The sequence below is a fragment of the Notamacropus eugenii genome, chromosome 1 (genome assembly GCF_028372415.1).
Source record: "Notamacropus eugenii isolate mMacEug1 chromosome 1, mMacEug1.pri_v2, whole genome shotgun sequence".
Lineage (NCBI taxonomy): Eukaryota > Metazoa > Chordata > Mammalia > Diprotodontia > Macropodidae > Notamacropus > Notamacropus eugenii.
This window is the reverse complement of record NC_092872.1, coordinates 560539567-560546239: the sequence shown is the minus strand read 5'-3', so window position 1 is coordinate 560546239 and position 6673 is coordinate 560539567.

Here is a 6673-nt window from a genome sequence, read left to right as displayed (position 1 = left end):
CACATTAGATTTCATGAAGGCTCTTTCTAATAGCAATGCTGATATTTGGATCTTGGTGTGCTGGGGTCTTTTCTCTCTCACTCTCTCTATCCCCCTCTGATGTGGTGCCCTGCATTGATGCAATAGCAGCTCGCCTCAGGCTTCTACCTTGGCTCCCAGGGGGCCATCCTGCAAAATGAATCAGCAGCCATCCTGAGCAGACTGATTAAAATGAAAATGGCAAGGCACATGTCTGGGCGGAACTAGAGCTGAGCTTTGCTGCCTGTCTGGCAAGCATGCTCAATATAGCTCTTGCTAATAATGGCTTACTGCCTTTCGTTTTTTAAAAAAGGTATCACCATCTTTCCCCCTCAAAAATATAATGGTGCTAGGGTAGGGGGTGGGGGTTCTTCTATGTTTTTTTTGCTCACACTTAGACTGCCTGACTGACATGCCATAATTGTGAAAACTGCACTTAGTCCAGCATTTCCACTTGGGTGGGGGGAGTGACATAGGGGATAGGGAGGGTTTCTTCACAGATGCAAGCTGGCTGAAAGACCAAGACAACGTTTAAACACATGAGATGCAACAATCTCCTACCAAATCACAGGCAACAGACCACGAAAGAAAAATTCTAGCTTTCAACCTTACATGCACTCCATTGAAGCCTGGGAAAAGCAGCCTAGGCAAAAATGGTTTCCATTTCAAGCACTTGCCAACGTGATGCTGGTGCTTCAAAAATGGAACAACACAGAAAAGGAAGAACAATTAGGACTCACTCAATGTAATATTTTGTAAAAAATCATATTTAAAAGAAATCAGCCTCAACTTACATGTACAACACCCTTTCTTGAACAGTATTTTGATCTTCTTGTGAATTTTCTTAGGTGCCTGTTCAATACTGTATTGGCATTCAGCTGGCAAACAAAAATCTTATAAAAACAATTTTAAAAGAGGAACTATTTTACTTTTACTACAGATAATTAACAGATTCCATAGAGTTCAGTTCTTCCTGTACAATGTTCCTTTCAGATGTAAGCAAGCTATCAGATTAGCTTTCCAGACCCCTCATTTAGTTTTGTTTCTGAAACAAAGAGCTGATTATGAAGATCGGAACACACACCCATATGTCTTTTTATTTGCCTTCAGTTAATTCCAATTTCTAAGACATGACTCTTTCCTGCTGCACTCTAGCCCTGTTGCTGCAGTGTGAATCAGAAATCAATAGAACTGCTCTCATGGATTCTTTACTCTCCAAAGGAGCTGCAGCTGACTGTGCTCTCTCTCTCTCTCTCTCTCTCTCTCTCTCTCTCTCTCTCTCTCTCTCTCTCTCTCTCTCTCTCTTTCCCTCCCTCTCCTTCCCTGTCCCTTTTGCTCTCTCCCTTTTCTCTTTCTTTCTCTCTGCCTCCCAACACACACACACACACACACACACACACACACACACACACACACACACACATACACACAAAACTAATGACGTCTGTGCAGCTTTTTCAGCTGATTGGGCACTGAATCGGATGTTCTATGGAGCAAAGACTGGGAATCATTTACAGTCTGTGGGAAAAAAAATGGTAGCTTGTATTTTCCTGTCTCCAGGAGACTTGAGACTGAGTTTCCCCAGACAGCCAGCTATACTATTTAAGGACAGTCCTCCAGGGTCTATGTGATCGCTATGGAGTAAAAGATCATAGTCCAAACTGGTCATACAACTATGATACACTACTCTACTTCAGTGGGATTTCTTTCCATTCTGTAAAGGACAACACATTCACATAAAAGTAAGCAGAAGAAAACTATGCATGGAAATGAATACTGCTTAAATTAATTAATGAGAGAATGTCATTTGAGATATTTAAATGCATTATGCCATCAGTTTAAGCAATGCTTCCAAAGACTTGAAATTTATATTTTTAAAATAAAAATGTATACCTTTATCTTCTGAATGACATTTTTAGCAAAACAGCAATAGACTAAGTTCTATAAATCAAAATAACCTTGAAACATAATTGAGCCCAACCACATATTACACACATATACTTTTCTGTGTAAATATCAAGTATGGTATATATATATATATATATATACATATATATATATACACATATATATGGTATATGCACATGTATTCACATAGATATACATACATACATGTATATATGTCTGTATACATGCATGCACACATACCAATATAGCTACACAGGCATACTGTTTTGGTTACCTGAAGCTGTAGCTGTCTCTCACTGATTAAGTTGATGAGCATAGAATCTAATCCTTTATTCTCAAGATAAGGAATTCCTGGGATTTGCAGCATTGAAGAACACCTCCCCCACCATACTGCCAATGTATTTCAACCTCAATTTATTGACAGCAACTGCCCCAGCCCTAGTCTGGCTCCAGCGAAGCATTTATATTCCCTCTTCCCAGCCCTCCGTGTTATTCAGAGTTGAGAATGCCGGTATTCGACCAGCTTAAGAGAAATAATGTCTGGGGGAAGAAAGAATGAATCATAGAGCCTCAGAACACGACAATAGAGTAACATTGCTGTCTACATTTTACAGTTCCATTTTGGTTGCACTTAATACCATCCAATTTAAAAAATAAAAATTGAAATCAACTGCTTTAAAAGACTGTATGATAATGTCCTTCAGGAAATTTAGGGCTAGAGGTTGGGGTGGGGGAATGGAGTGAGGTGGTGGTTATTGCCCATCTGGGTCTAATCTCCTTGGAGTTAGCAATTAGACCACAACAATATTTTTCCTCCAAATATTTATCTAATTCCTGCTTCAATTATTTATAATATGCTTTTTGCTGCCCTTGGCAATTTATTCCACATATGAGATGCTCTCTATGTCTAAAAAAAAAAAGGCTAGATACATTTTACACTCATGATCTGCCTGCTTTAATCTGTGGGTTGCTACAGAGAGAAAAAAAACTGTCTATGCAGCCATTTCCAATGGATATACCTTTAAACTTAGAACAAAGAAAGTAAATCCTAGGCATTAAATGGCTTGATGTATGGTGTTCATCGGCTAATGGCAATAGCAAACCACATCTGTGATCATAGGCATGCCCTCTGATCATGCTGTGTAATGACAGATCAGTGTCTTTTAACTTAAGGACACTTCTTGTTCTTTATAAAATGTCTTTATTTTTGTAAAAGAATGAATTTCTTGACATATAGAGTGTCTTTATATCTATGCCTGCTCATGCACCAGCTTTTCTCTACACATGTATTAAAGCTTCAAGATTTTTGTTTCCTTGATTCTACATTATCCAAGCAGAGAAGAACTGGAATCAGGCTTCCCAGTAAAGAGAAAGCTTCCTTTTTGCATGTCAATACTTCACTATAGCAGCCCTTCATTATTTTTCTCCAGAATAAATGAATAAATACTTACCATGTGCCTGACACTATGCTAAGCATTGGGGATACAAATACAAACATTCAGTACAAATACAAGGCAGTGCTTGACTTCATGGAGCTTACATTCTGATAGGGGAAGAAATGTAGAGGACTAGTGAATGGAGAGAAGGGTTTTGAACAGAGAAGGCATAAGTAATGGTAGCTATCATAAAGCAATGGACTGACATATCATTATAGGACAGGGAGTGATGTTTTGATTACGGTTTTCATAACTAGAGGTGGAAGGCAGATTTGGGGAGGGATTAGTGGATCTGCAGTGTCATAGTAGGTCCCCAGAGCAGATAAAATTAAGAAAATGCTCATCAATCAAAGGCTAGGATCATAGGAATGAGATGTTCAGTTCCAGATAGAGGTGAGGATTGGAGAGCATGAAAAATTATGAGAGGATAGATAGAGATTTTGGGTACAGGAGAAATATTATGACTAAAAGTATTACAGGCCAAAAAAGTGCTTCCTGTATTCTTGGGTCTAGAATTAATCTACATTATGCACACTGAACCTATTCGTAATTTAAAAAACAAAACATTTTTTCCTACTTGGTGACAAAAACACTTCAGGGGTACCCGCCTTCTACAGGAAATATTCCCTTTCTAAAAGAGTTCATTCTAATTACTACCCTCTTTGAATTCCTGTTGTATAGAGTCTAGCCAAACTAGCCTCCTTGATGGTCCTCATACATGACACTTCATTTATCATCTCTGTGCTTAGGATTAGGTCATGCCCCATGCCCAGAACATAATCCCTCCTCCCCTCTGCCCCTTAGAGTCCTGAATTTCCTCTAGTGTTCAGCTCATACTCTTCTTGCTGCATGAAACCTTCTCTGATCTCCTCAGCTACTAGTACCCTCAATCAAATTTGAACATTTTTTGCCTATGTGTACATTTGGTTTCCCTGTAATAGCTTATAAGTTCTTTGAGGACAAAGATTATTTCACTTTTTTTTCTTTGTATCCCTGAAGTCAAGCATAGTGCCTGACATATAGGAGGCATTTAATCAATGATTGTTGATTGATTAATATTCCTCTTAATTTAGTATTTGGATACTGTATAACTATTTCATGTATGTTAGTCTCATTTTTCCATGTAGACTTTAAGATTTCTGAGAGCATGATATATATATATATGTATATGTATATGTGTGTGTGTATATACATATATATATGTATATATACTTCTTTGTATGTATCCATACTTTCTAGCATAATGCTGAGAATATAAGAGATCCTTAGTAAATATTTATTAACTACTATGTAGATGAGGGATTCTATTTGGGCTATTTGTCTTAATAGGTGGAAGCTGAAAAGAGAAAAAGTTTGACTTCACGTTAGGAAAACGTTCCTAACAATCAGAGCCATACATAACTAAAATGAACTGCTTAGTGAGGTAGTGTATTCCGTCTCAATGGAGATCTCAAGTTGAGGCTTGATGACTCCTTATAGAGTATGCTCTAGTGGAGATTCCATTTCAGGTATAGATTGGACTAGATGGCCTCCAAGATCCCTTTTAACTACAAAGTTCTTTAATTCTGTAAGATTGATTAATTTCTTCTATCTACCTTTTTATTAGAGTTGTGATCTACTTGGGAAATTAGTCAGATATTTTCAAATGAGATCCTATTTATTATATTTTTAAGTATTAGAGAATAGCTCATATAACAAGTGTTTCTAAAAGAGCTACTTCAATTCTCCAGGGCACCTGTGATATTATTCATATAGGTACTCAATCCAATGAAGAAGACGGAAACCCATTCATGTTGCCTTATCCTTTGCAACTATCAATCTGAGTTCCCTAAGGTCTTACAACAGAAGATCTACCCAGCATGCTTCAGGCTTTCCTTTAGGTGTCTGACTATTTTGAGGGTACCACTGGTGCCTTTAGTAACGAATATGTTATTTATTGTCTCTTGTCATCTAAGTGACTAATCTCTTTTTTCTCATATATTTTCTCAATGATATGCCCTAAGCGGTTTCTTGAGCATAGGTCTTTATTAGAAATTTGCCACAGCTTATATGCAACCACCATTCACCTCTCTTTATCTCTTGTCCTTTAGGTTACCTACAACTTCATTTCTTCAGAGATTATGATGTTCCAAGATTTGCATACACAGAGCATTGCAGGGAGAATGTTTTTGTTAATGTAATGGCTTTACACTAAAGAGAAGCTTAGAATCATTGAAAGCACAATGCAGTTTTCCTAATATAATCTACCCCCATTTTCTTTTCTAAAAATACTAAAAATGGAAAAAATGGCCAGGAAAAAAATGAAGGCAAAGTGAGGAGACTGAAAGGAAAATAGAATGACAAAAGAGAAAAAAGAAAAAAAAAACCACCCACCTTTAATCACAAGGACACATACATCATGAACATACATGCCAGTCATTTACTTCCTAAGTTTATGGCCCAGGATGCTTTTTGGGTCAATTCCTAGGTTTGTCATCATATCTGTATTGCTACTCCATTCACTCAATGGTTCTGGCCTCTTTTTTTTCCCCTCTCCCATTCCTTGCTCACTTCAACCCACTCCAACCCACCAATGCATAGCTTCATCCTTTAAGGCACAATGGCATATGAATGTTCCAATTTGAAGATAATTATTGTCTTCCATCAGCTCTCACCACAGTCCTACTTTGAATCCTACCTCTACCACTTATATGACCCTAGATAAGTCATTTCTATCTCTGAGGCTGAGTTACTTTCTATGTAAAATGAGGAAACTGAAATAGATGACTCCTTAGGTCTCTCCTAGTTCTAATTCTATAATCTCATGAACCAATCAAACTCTAGATCATTTTCTTTTCCCATAATACAATAGTTTGTGGACAATAATGCAGATTGAAGGGATTCAGTTGAACAAATATTAAGAATAAAGCAGACCATTTCTTAGGATTTAGCTTGGAAAGATTTAAATACAAACTCCTCTTTTCAAAGATGAAGAAACTCAGGTCCAGTGAGGGAAAGTGATTTTCCCAAGGACATTGGATAGTAAATAGCAGAACCATCATCTGAACTCAGGTCCTGTGATTTTACATCTACCATTCTTTTCACTACACATCATTAAAGAGTTCATTAAAAAAGTAAGAAATATCGTTTATTTCTTGTCCACATCATTGGTGTCTTGTTGAGCTGGAAGAAATCTGTTATGATGATAAATTTTTCCAACTTGCCTGTATAAAGCTATGTTAGTTACATTAGTAACATTCCTAGTCAATGGCTTTGTTTGCTTGTTATTGTGGAAATCTTTTGTTTTATGTTTTAACACACAGCATTGTGTT